The following is a 13,748-nucleotide window of genomic DNA, read 5'->3' as shown; positions in this document are numbered from 1 at the left end:
CTTGCCCATTGATCGGCAAGAAATTGAGATTAAATGGATCTTCAAGAGGAAGACGGACGCTGATAGTAGTGTTACTATCTACAAAGCTAGAATTGTCGCAAAAGGTTTTCCACAAGTTCAAGGTGTTGACTACGATGAGAGTTTCTCACTCGTATCTATGCTTAAGTCTATCCGAATCATGTTAGCAATTGCCACATTTTATGAAATCTGGCAAATGGATAAACAAAACTACATTCCTTAATGGATTTATTAAAGAAGAGTTGTATATGATGCAACAAGAAAGTTTTGTCAATCCTAAAGGTGCTAACAAAATATGCAAGCTCCAGCGATCCATCTATGGACTGGTGCAAGCATCTCGGAGTTGGAATATACGCTTTGATAAGTTGATCAAAGCATATAGTTTTATACAGACTTGTGGTGAAGCCTGTATTTACAAGAAAGTGAGTGGGAGCACTACAACATTTCTGATAAGTATATGTGAATGACATATTGTTGATCAGAGATAGTGTAGAATTATTCTGCAAAGCATAAAGGAGTGTTTGAAAGGAGTTTTTCAAAGAAAGACCTCGGTGAAGCTGCTTACATATTGAGCATCAAGATCTATAGAGATAGATCAAGACGCTTGATAAGTTTTTCAATGAGTACATACCTTCACAAGATTTTGAAGTAGTTCAAAATGGAACAGTCAAAGAAAGAGTTCTTGCCCTGTGTTACAAGGTGTGAAACTGAGTAAGACTCAAAGCCCGACCACGACAAAAGATAGAAAGAGAATGAAAGTCATTCCCTATGCCTTGGCCATAGGTTCTATAAAGTATGCCATGCTGTGTACCAGACCTATTGTATACCCTGCCCTGAGTTTGGCAAGGGAGTACAATAGTGATCTAGGAGTAGATCACTGGACATTGGTCAAAATTATCCTTAGTGGAATAAGGATATGTTTCTCGATTATGGAGGTGACAAAAAGGTTCGTCGTAAAGGGTTACGTCGATGCAAATTTTGACACTGATCCAGATGACTCTAAATCTCAATCTGGATACATATTGAAAGTGGGAGCAATTAGCTAGAGTAGCTCCATGCAGAGCATTGTTGACATAGAAATTTGCAAAATACTTACGGATCTGAATGTGGCAGACCCGTTGACTAAACTTCTCTCACAAGCAAAACATGATCACACCTTAGTACTCTTTGGGTGTTAATCACATAGCGATGTGAACTAGATTATTGACTCTAGTAAACCCTTTGGGTGTTGGTCACATGTCGATGTGAACTATGGGTGTTAATCACATGGTGATGTGAACTATTGGTATTAAATCACATGGTGATGTGAACTAGATTATTGACTCTAGTGCAAGTGGGAGACTGGAGGAAATATGCCCTAGAGGCAATAATAAAGTTATTATTTATTTCCTTATATCATGATAAATGTTTATTATTCATGCTAGAATTGTATTAACCAGAAACATAATACATGTGTGAATACATAGACAAACAGTATGTCACTAGTATGCCTCTACTTGACTAGCTCGTTGATCAAAGATGGTTATGTTTCCTAACCATAGACATGAGTTGTCATTTGATTAACGGGATCACATCATTAGGAGAATGATGTGATTGACTTGACCCATTCCGTTATCTTAGCACTTGATCGTTTAGTTTGTTGCTATTGTTTTCTTCATGACTTATACATGTTCCTATGACTATGAGATTATGCAACTCCCGTTTACCGGAGGAACACTTTGTGTGCTACCAAACGTCACAAGTTAACTGGGTGATTATAAAGGTGCTCTACAGGTGTCTCCGAAGGTACTTGTTGGGTTGACGTATTTCGAGATTAGGATTTGTCACTCCGATTGTCGGAGAGGTATCTCTGGGCCCTCTCGGTAATACACATCACTTAAGCCTTGCAACTAATGAGTTAGTTGCGGGATGATGTATTACAGAACGAGTAAAGAGACTTGCCGGTAATGAGATTGAACTAGGTATTGAGATACCGACGATCGAATCTCGGGCAAGTAACATACCGATGACAAAAGGAACAACGTATGTTGTTATGCGGTTTGACCAATAAAGATCTTTGTAGAATATGTAGAAGCCAATATGAGCATCTAGGTTCCGCTATTGGTTATTGACCGGAGACGTGTTTCGGTCATGTCTACATAGTTCTCGAACCCGTAGGGTCCGCACGCTTAAAGTTCGATGACGGTTATATTATGATTTTATGTGTTTTGATGTACTGAAGGAGTTCGGAGTCCCGGATGAGATCGGGGACATGATGAGGAGTCTCGAAATGGTCGAGACGTAAAGATCGATATATTGGACGACTATATTCGGACATCGGAAAGGTTTCGAGTGATTCGGGTATTTTCGGGAGTACCAGGGAGTTACGGGAATTCATATTGGGCCTTAATGGGCCATACAGGAAAGGAGAGAAAGGCCTCAAAGGGTGGTCGCACCCCTCCCCATGGGCTGGTCCGAATTGGACTAGGGAGGGGGGCGCCCCCTTCACTCCTTCTCGTTTTCCCTTCCCTTTCCTTCCCTCCTACTCCTACTACTTGGAAGGGCTCCTAGTTCTACTAGGAAAGGGGGAATCCTACTCCCGGTGGGAGTAGGACTCTCCTAGGGTGCGCCATAGAGAGGGTCGGCCCCTCCCCTCCGCCACTCCTTTATATACGTGGCCAGGGGGCATCCCATAGACACAACAATTGATCTCTTGATCTCTTAGTCCTATGCGGTGCCTCCCTCCACCATAATCCATCTCGATCATATCGTAGCGGTGCTTAGGCAAAGCCCTGCGTCGGTAGAACATCATCATCATCACTGCGCCATCGTGCTGACGAAACTCTCCCTCAACACTCGGCTAGATCGGAGTTCGAGGGACGTCATCGAGTTGAACGTGTGCAGAACTCAGAGGTGTCGTGCGTTCGGTACTTGGTCGGTCGGATCGTGAAGACGTACGACTACATCAACCGCGTTGTGCTATCGCTTCCGCTTTCGGTCTACGAGGGTACATGGACAACACTCTCCCCTCTCGTTGCTATGCATCACCATGATCTTGCGTGTGCGTAGGAAAATTTTGAAATTACTACGTTCCCCAACATATGAGGGTTTGCGGACAGCCCGGGCATGTAGGGATGATATGAAGGGTTTGGTTGAGTCACTTTCTCCCATCTCTCTCCTGTCTGGTCACTGATCAGACGCGTCCACGGATGTTTAAAGAGGATTTGAGGAGGTCGGCTGTAGATGCTCTTAGTAGGTTTACTCGTGTGGTCCCATCCCCTCTGCATGGGACTCCAAAGCCTTTGCATAAGGAGAAGGATGATACCTCTCACCCTGAGTGGCGTAGTGGGGCGCCTGGAAAAGAAGAACATCACGTCCAACATCCCAACGGCAAAAGTGCAGAGTATAGGTTATTGGAAGTTTTTGATGAGTTGCGAGAGGTGAGCAAAGTGGAGGTTGCTGAGCAAAACATGAAAGCCTACCTGGACATGTAGAAAAGATCGCTTTCGGCGCAAGTGATCGCGACATTGAGCACTTTGGCAAGCATTGCCGGGAAGTCAAAGCTAGACCTTGCAGGATATTTCTCACAAGATAATGTTAGCCCATGATGCTTCCATGCAGAGGCGGTGCCGAGGCTTGATATGGATGAGCTATGTTGAGCGCTTGGTGGTCAGTTCGGTTGCACTTGAGCCATGCCTAATGGTTTTGGGCCTCTTGTGTGTGGATCAGACGATGTCTCTTGATGTTGCGTTTAGGTCTACCCTCCCAAGCTCTAGTGTCTTTTTCTTGTTTTGTGTGTGCTTTTACTTGGTTTTCCCTAATTAATTGTGAAATGTTAGTTTCTTAGGTCCGGTTTCCCTTATAAATTAGACCATCTCTTTTCTCTTTAAGGAAATGCAGCCCCTTGCCTTCGCGATGAGGTTCTTCAAAAAATGAACCAGAGGTATGTTTTGGTACACCCCACATAATTTGAGATGACGCAACCCTAAGCTAACGTGTATACACCAAATCCTAGCATCCTCGAGATCATCCCTCAAGGCTTGCACCCTCCATACGAGCAATACAATACACAATGGCAAGAAGTATGGTATTATCTCTCTCTGATGGCCTGAACCAAGGTATAATTCCCGTCTCGTATGCATTCATCTAAATTCTCAATCAGTACACCACCATCTGTTTATTATTTCTTGATCTTTAAATCAAGAGTTGGTGTATTGGGTAGAGGTTGTGCACACAAAATTTTTCACGATCAGATCTATATGGTTTTCTTGTTTGAGTCCGACATCTTCGCTCCAGGCCAAGGCATCTGTTTTGGCTCCTTAGACTTCATCGCCGATTTGGCGGGCCATCTGACCCGTCGCCAGCTTCATTGAAGGACGATCTCTCTGCTATGTATCATCAGACCATTTTTATTCTTGCAAGCTCTCTAGTTTGAATATATTCATAAATAATGACACTTCAATTTTGTGAATTACAAATATGTTTTTTTACCTTATAGTGCCTTAATTTATAATTTTGTTGGCAACATGACGAGTTTGGTTCTATGCATGACCTAGTTCTATGGCTTCTGTTGTCAAGTCTCGACTTTATTTTGTCTATGAAACTAAATATTTGTATAGTACTCCCTATGTTCACAAAAAAAAGATATTTTAAATATTTTAATATGAATTACATACAAACTGAAATGTGTAAACAAACACACTAAAATGCATCCTTGTAAATCAGAATAAGAAAAAAAAATTAGAACATCTTACAATAGCGAACGGAGTGGAAATCCAATTTGGCTTCCGGGAGCACGTGATCCCGCGCGAGGAAAATGATTTTTGAAATGTCAAATAAATGCCAAAATATTCTTTTATGTTTTCATAGTCACATCCAAATTCCATCTGCGAAGTTTGAGACAAAAAGGTTAAGCATTTTGGCTTGTGCCAAAATAATAATTAAACACCAAATATTACCCAAAAATGTCACCCTAAATTTGGTTTTTTCACGACAAAACACTATTGCTTTGTTTCACATAAAAGTTGTCAAGTATGCTTACGACACTAACACGAACAACCATAAAAAATTTCAGAATTTTCTGAAGACATTTTGTGACATTTTTGAGGTATTGTTCATCTGGGAGCAAATGCTCCCGAGAGTCAAAACCGATTGATTATATACTAGCTCACTTTAAAGTTACATTGTATGACTGCTAGTGGTTGGAGAGCCGGCCCTGTTTAAGAGGAAGTTGTGTGCATGTTTTTATTTAAAAAATACATGGGTCTTCGCCTCCATCTAAAAAACATCTCAGAAAAAAAATCCTCACCTCTATCCAAAAAAGATATAATTTTTTTTACCACTGTAGCCTACCAACGAGCGCCATTTTTCATTACCCCCCATTAAAAAAATATGTAGGACCCTCACCTTCTTCTTAAAAAAACATTTAAAAAAATCATCACCTCCATATAAAAAACATATTCCAAAAGTTTTCTCACCGCGCCCAACCAGCTTGTGCCACATGGCATAGCTGGTTGGCCGCCCTTCTCCCTACGCTTAATAGGTTTAGTTATGCTTATATTTTTACTTCATTATTCATGCGACTGTCTTGTTAGAAAGTTTAGGACTCTTTTTTTAGGTTGTGTATCCAAACACTTGATTTGATTTCCAGATTAGACATTTAGATCAAGTTTGCCAGGCTTTACAAATTATTTCTGGCTATGCTATTATGTGTTCATTTGCAAACACCCTACAATGCTAGTATGACGAGGCTACTCCGACATGTGTCCCGTATATCATGCTCGACAACGGTGATACACGGACGGCGTGTTTAGGCCTTGTGTAATGCAAGACGCTTAGAAGGGTGCTTGGAGAAATAAATCAGTCTTTTTTAAGCACTAATACTTATTTGTAAAGGATAGACGTTTAATTAGACATTTCTTCTTTGTATTACATAAGCAATGATGTTTTTAAAAAACCCAATTTATTTTTCTAAACAACTTCGTAAGCATTTAGCATTGCAGGTGGATTGCAAACACCCTGCGGACTGGACTAGGTGGACGCAAAATGTTCAGTTGGTGCAACTTGATGGTTAACTGGCCTGGGTGTACGTAGCCAATCCACTTCAGGTTCCAGTGCCCAGCTACGTGAACTGACATGTGACGCCCACGATTCATCCTCACACACACAACCCAGCTCGGTGCATGCCTCTGACCAACCCTCTCGGGGTTATTTTACTGGCCGAAATCACTGTTCTGACATTGTCAGCATTTATAGTCACAAACTGAACTCGACGAGAAAGTATTTCGCGATTTGACCCTTTTAGAAACGCCAGGGTCCGCGGCATTTCCACCCAACATAGAAACGCCGAGCAAGCTAGCGTTTCTGCCCTGGCCCACTGCCAGGCCGAGGACGCGTTGGCTGCTGACATGGCAGGCTGGAAACGCCGACCCGGCTAGCGTTTCTGGAAACGCCATAATCAATGGCGTTTCTGGTGCAGATATTTTAGGTGGCCGTGGGGCTTTCACCCACCACTCACCACTCACTCTCTTCTCCCCCATTGGCCTATCTCGAGCTCTTGCCCTTTTCCCCCTTTGTGTCCCTCACTTAGTCCCTCACAAATCCTTGCAAATCGATTGGGTTGGTCCGTGGATCCGGTGTCATTTCCGTTCGTTGAGGTAACCTCCTTCATCTCACAAATTTGTATTGGTTGGATTTGTCCATTTGGATTGATTTGTTCTTGTTGTTCCTAACCCTAGTTTTGAGCATGGATCTATAATGTGATGTTTTGAGTATTGTTGTTCCAATAGTGTTGCATTTTGATGTTGTTGAGCATACCTTATGTGGGTTATGGCTAATGTTAAGATTTAGGGTTAGGGTTATGGCCAATGTTAAGATTTAGGGTTAGGGTTAGGTGTTCTATTAGCAATGTGGTATATTTAGCATTGTACATTTCTTATACTTATGTTACCATTTTTTTAGATGGACAAGATTGTGAATATTCATTATGTTGACAAAGAGGCATTCATGAATGTGGATATTGTTGACAAGTATGAGGAAGTGTTGATATTTCTTGAGACACCTAGTTATGAAGAGATTGTGGAAGAAACACGGATAAGATTAAAGTGGGTGGATGCAAGTGATCAAGTTGAATTAGTAGGAAGATATGATGTTGGGTCGGCACATAAGTGTCGAATGAAGACAATGCCTATCAAGTCCAATTTGCATTGGGCTGCATATAAGGAGGTTGTTGCATCCTCAGAAGTCAAGTCACTCGAAGTCTTTGCAAGTAAGGTGGTCAAGGCTCCTCTCTTTCATGTTGACTTGAACCAAACCTTAGTAGATGATGTGAACCCGGTTAGTAGTGTGCCGCCTATTGTTGAGTATAAAGTTGAAGCGGAAGCCAATGAGTATCCCCAATATGAGTTCGGAGGTAGTGCACCGATGAAAGATGATGGCGATGACTCCGGCGAAGAGTATGAGAGGCACCACAACATTGTTGGTGATGTAGAGGCTGAAGTAAGGCATCAGGACATGGATCCTGACATTATCTATCAGCGTGCTTGTGTGGATGACTCGGATGATGAAGGCCTGGTGAATGAGTTGGACGAGGATGGCTTGACTGCGAAAGAAGCAGAGTGGTACACAAAAATCACCGGTAGGGATCACAAAGTTCCCTTGTTTTGTGATGTTAGCCTTGCAGATAAGGCTATAGTCGACGGTGGCATGAGCAAGACAATTGAGGCTAGACAGTTCCCAAGTAGTACACCCGACGCAATTTCGATGCCATACGTGAGGAAAGGTTTGATGTTCGAGCACATGCTAGAATTCAGGATGTGGTTGTGTGAGTATGCTGTCAAACACCACAGGCCTTTCATAGTTGTTCACTCGGACTGCAACAAGCGATACACCGTGAAATGTGAGGTAGAAAGATGCAAACGGAAAGTCAATGGAAGACTCATGAAAGATGGTTGGTGGAAGATAACTAGTTGCAAAGCCACTCACCAATGCACACCGCCGACCGTAGAAGCATGGAAGACACACCGTCAACTAACATCAGAATTCATTGGTTATAAATACCAGAAACATATAGCCGAGGATCCAACCATTAAAGTGAAGTTGTTGATGAGTTGGATTGAAGATAAATTTGGATATAAGGTCAAGTACGGAAAGACATGGAAGGCAAAGCAAGTCGCTCTCAGAATGTTGTATGGTGGATGGGAAGAGGCTTACAACATGCTACCCAGGTTGCTGGGAGCGATGTCGTACAGAAACCCAGGAATGTACCACTATGTCCAAGATATTGAAGGAGTGTTCCGTCATGCCTTTTGGACGTTTGGCCCATGCATTGCAGCTTTTGAGCATTGTCGATCGGTTTTGTCTATAGATGGGACATTCTTGACAGGGAAATACAAGGGCACACTCATGATAGCAATGTCACATGATGCTAACGATCAGGTGTTGCCTGTGGCATTTGCTTTGGTCTCCATGGAGAACCAAGACAACTGGGAATGGTTCATGAGACTTGTTAGGAGCACGGTCATTCCTCCGAATAGGGAGGTATGCATCATATCCGATCGGCACCAAGGCATATTGAAGGTCGTGGATATTCATATTCCAGGTCATGAGAGTCTTCACCACCGATGGTGTATGAGGCACTTCGTTGCAAACTTTTACAGGGCTTGTAAGAACAAGGATCTTTGCAAGGATCTTAACTCTGCATGTGTAGCCTTCTCCATTAAGTCATTCACGACAAGCTTGAACAAAATCTATGAGAAGGCAAACGAAGGTGGGAAAGATTTCTTAGAAAGGAATATTGATGAGAGACACAAGTGGTCACAGGCATGTGACGAAGGAGGCATGAGATATGGTGACATGACAAGCAATCTAGTTGAGTGCTTCAACTTTGTCTTGAAGGGTGCACGTTAGTTGCCGGTGACGGCAATAGCGGAATATACCTTTTACAAGCTGAATGAGTATTTTTTGAAGCACTCCGACGAAATCGACAAGTTGATTGCTGATAGTGAGAAGCCTCCCAATGAAATTTATCCAAAGAAGGTTGCTGAGTGGCTAGAGTTTCAGAGAGACAAGTCAGCCATCCAGCGAGTCACTTGTTTCGATAATGTAGAAATGAAATACCAAGTGAATGAGCCAGGTGGGACAACTAGAGATGGACAATCATATGGTGGTCGCTCATTTACGGTGGCTCTTAGGACAAGACATTGCACTTGTGAGCGGCCTAGTAAGTACCACTGGCCATGCTCGCACATGATGTCGGCGGCCCGCATCAGGAATGTGGATATCTCCGATGGAGTAGTTGCAAGGTTGCATGAATTCAATTTGCAAACTCATAAGTTAACATGAGCGTCTAGATTCCACCCTTTTCTGGACGCATCGCAGTGGCCAGAGTATCACGGTCCTAATATTAGGCCCGATCCGGAGATGATGGTGCAACCCAAGGGTAGAAGGAGAACAAAGCGATACAGGAATGATATGGATGACCTCATGAGCACCAGAGAATTTGGTAGTGGACATTTCATGGAGCCACGTGATAGGAACCAATGCGGTGGTTGCAATGAAACGACACACAACAAAAGGACTTGCAAAACAAACAAAACTTCAAAAGGGCACAATGCTTCTTCAAGTGGTGGCCGAGGTTCCGGTGATGGCCTTGGTGGTGGCCGAGGTTCCGGTGATGGACTTGGTGGTGGCCGAGGTTCCGGTGGTGGCCTTAGTGGTGGCCGAGGTTCCGGTGGTGGCCTTGGTGGTGGCCGAGGTTCCGGTGATGGCCTTGGTGGTGGCCGAGGTTCCGGTGGCCGAGGTTCCGGTGGTGGCCGAGGATCCAGGGGTGGTCGTGGTCGAGGACAAATTACCGGTGATGGTGCTCGTGGTAGGGGTAGAGGTTCGCGTGGTGGTAGAGGAGGTTTCATGGGTAGAGGCCGTGGTAATGCTAGAGGAATGTTTGGATACCTAGATGGACCATTTCCGTACGTGGCTACATTTCATAATTATTTTCATGTCTCCCAATATTACTTTCATGTTGTTTTTGTCCTTACTAACTAATGTCTTGCAATTTTTCATAGGTATGGCGGCTTCTCAACCCAACAAGGCAACAATGAAGGGGCTTGAGGATGGCGAAGGTGAGATGGCGGGATGGTGGGAGAAGGCTGCGAAGAAGCTTAGAGAGGAGGATGCAGCCAAGCTAAAGAAGAAGAAGGAAGAGGAACTTGAGAAGAAGAGGAAAGAATTAGAGAGAGCGAGAAATGCGATGTATGCTAGGGAGCAAGCGTTGGTGAGGAAATATGAGGAGGCACAGAAAAAGCATCAAAAGGATTTTGTAGAAAAAACCTTGAAGCTTTGGGCAATTGCAGATGAAAAAAAAGAGAGGGAGAATCAGATATTCATGGAGAGGGTGGTCAAGGAGGCTCACCTCATAAGGAAAAGGGAGGAGGAAGAAGAAGAAGAGAGGAAGAAGAATAAGGGAAAGGGGCCTTGCTCTACACAATAGAGCAATGATGTGAACTGTGCCATGCTTTGGACCTTCGTGTGCATTTCATCTTGAACCTTCTTGTTTCCTAGACTCCTTTATGTGGTGAACTATGTGTACTCTAAATTGCTTTGGACTCCTCTATGTGTACTCCTTTATGTGTTGAACTATGTGATGTCACAATTGCTTTGGACTTCTCTATGTATACTCCTTTATGTGATGTCACAATTGCTTTGGACTCCTCTATGTTTACTCCACAAAAGGCTTTGGAGTTTGTTTTGACACCCTATTATGACAGCAACGCCAAACAAATGGGTGTTTCTATATACACCCGAAACGCCAACTACCCTGGCGTTTCCACCCTACAACGAAACGCTCTGCCTGGCTTGGCGTTTCTGGAAGACAGAGGCTGGCTGGGACATGTTCACTAAACGTTGCCGCTCACCCCAGAAACGCCAATGTCCATGGCGTTTCCACCCTACAACAAAACGCCCTCCGTGGGATGGCGTTTCTTTAAGACAGAGGCTGGTTGGGCCATGTTCACGAAACGTTGCCGCTCACACCTGAAACGCCAATGTCCATGGCGTTTCCACCCTACAACAAAACACCCTCCGTGGGTTGGCGTTTCTTTAAGACAGAGACTGGTTGGGCCATGTTCACGAAACGTTGCCGCTCACACCTGAAACGCCATTGTCCTTGGCGTTTCCGAGCCACAGTTAAACGTCGTTGTCCTTGGCGTTTCTTCCCTGTTATGCAGAACACAGCAAACCCGGCTGCCCATGTCCATTCCATCACAGATAGCAAAGGTACAACAACAGTTTTCACAATATAATGCCAAGTACAGCAATAGTATAGCAATGAGACATATTTTTAGGCAACGAACTTAACATGATCCAGCTTACATAATAATTACCAAGTCTTGCTAACATAGAACTAAGAAGTCCATCAGACATAAAACATAAGAAGTTCATCACATATAGAACTAACAAGTTTGCTCCATCTGAAACGCTCACTACATTTCTAGTTCACCACATATAGAACTAACAAGTTCGCATTAGTCATCACTTCACTTATTGCCTCTTTTTGCAGCCATCTTCCCCTGTTGACGTAGCTCTCTGGAGTGTTCTGCCATCTAGGAAGTCGGATGGTTCTTGAGCTAACTCGGCGTGCTTCTTCAGAAGGCTGAGAAGGTTGAGTTGGCGGTGGAGCATCTTCCATCTGCGAAGCTGCAAGCTCCACATAGTCCGGATCCGCATCGTAGTCTGTCTCCTCCTCTTCATCTTCCTGTTCATCAATCCGTGCTCGGCTCGAAGAAGCACCTGCTCGGTTGGAAGATGGACGAGCGGACGAAGCGCGTGCTTGGCTCGAAGATGGACGAGCGGAAGACAGCACATCCATTCTATACTGAGCACGTGCACGCACATCCGTGGATGAACCGCCATGGCAAGAAAGTAAAGCGGCTAGTGTTCGGCAACGATTCACAACCTTCTGCAGAGGCAAAGACATTGATATGTAAATATGCAAAAATAGTTCACATGACACATGTTCATATTAAGAGGGCCTCTAACCTGTAGAGTACTCCTAATGAGAATGTTGAAAGCACAAGCGCTCCCTAGGTGGTTTTGATAATTGATAACAACATATCTCTTGTTGGACTAACACTTCTATCTAGCATGTTTCAGATAAGTTCAACAATGGAGTGGCATGGACTAAAGATTGTGGGAACTCCTTCAAGATGCTAAGGACAAAGGATTGGCTAAAGCTTCAAGCTCAAGACTCTTCATTTTACATTTTAGTGATCCAAGATCACATTGAGTCCATAGGAAAAGCCAATACTATCAAGGAGGGATGAGGTGTTACTTAATGAGCCTCTTGCTTCATGTGCTTAATGGTATGCTCCAAAATCCTCAGCTACTTTCCCACTTCCACATATGACCTAAACCCTAAGCCAAACTCGGTCCTACCGATTCTTCCTACCCGGCGCCATCGAGTTTCACTTGTCATAAGCCACTGCCAAACCCTAATCAGTTCGGTCTCACCGATGGGATCTCGGTCTCACCGAGATGGGCTTGCAAACTCTCTGTTACCCATTGCAATATTCTCGGTCCCACCGAGATATGCAATCAGTCCCACCGAGTTTGCTTGACCAAATCTCAGTTTCACTTATTACCCAAATCGGTCCCACCGAGTTTGCTTGACCAAATCTCAGTTTCACTTATTACCCAAATCGGTCCCACCGAGTTTGAGTAATCGGTCAAACCGAGTTTTGGATTTACCCTAACCCTAGCACATCGGTCCCACCGAGTTGATCCAGTCGGTCCCACCGAAATCACTAACGGTCACTAGGTTTTCATTTTCGGTCCGACCGAGTTTATTGATTCGGCCCCACCGAGATTGGAAAACTGTGTAACGGTTGGATTTTGTGTGGAGGCTATATATATACCCCTCCACCTTCTTCTCATTCGATGAGAGAGCCATCAGAACACACACATCATTCCAACTCATATGTTCTGAGAAAGAACCACCTACTCATGTGTTGAGACCAAGACATTCCATTCCTACCATATGAATCTTGATCTCTAGCCTTCCCAAGTTGCTTTCCACTCAAATCCTCTTTCCACCAAATCCAAATCCTATGAGAGAGAGTTGAGTGTTGGGGAGACTATCATTTGAAGCACAAGAGCAAGGAGTTCATTACCTACACACCATTTGTTACTTCTTGGAGAGTGGTGTCTCCTAGATTGGCTAGGTGTCACTTGGGAGCCTCCGACAAGATTGTGGAGTTGAACCAAGGAGTTTGTAAGGGCAAGGAGATCGCCTACTTTGTGAAGATCTACCGCTAGTGAGGCAAGTCCTGTGTGGGCGATGGCCATGGTGGGATAGACAAGGTTGCTTCTTCGTGGACCCTTTGTGGGTGGTTGCTTCTTCATGGACCCTTCGTGGGTGGAGCCCTGCGTGGACTCGCGCAACCGTTACCCTTGGGTGGAGCCCTATGTGGACTCGCGCAACCGTTACCCTTCGTGGGTTGAAGTCTCCATCAACGTGGATGTAGGATAGCACCACCTATCCAAACCACGGGAAAAACATTTGTGTCTCCAATTGCGTTTGATTTCTCCAAACCCTTCTCTTTATATTCTTGCAAGTTGCATGCTTTACATTCCGCTGCTCATATACTTTTTGCATGCTTGCTTGATATGTATTGTGTGTGTTGAAATTGTGCCTAAACTCCACTTAAACCGAAAAAGGCTTAAAAATTGCAACTTTAGCACTAAGTGTCTAATCACCC

This window comes from Triticum urartu, chromosome 3 (genome assembly GCF_003073215.2).
Source record: "Triticum urartu cultivar G1812 chromosome 3, Tu2.1, whole genome shotgun sequence".
In the NCBI taxonomy this organism is placed as follows: Eukaryota; Viridiplantae; Streptophyta; class Magnoliopsida; order Poales; family Poaceae; genus Triticum; species Triticum urartu.
This window is presented reverse-complemented; position numbering follows the sequence as displayed.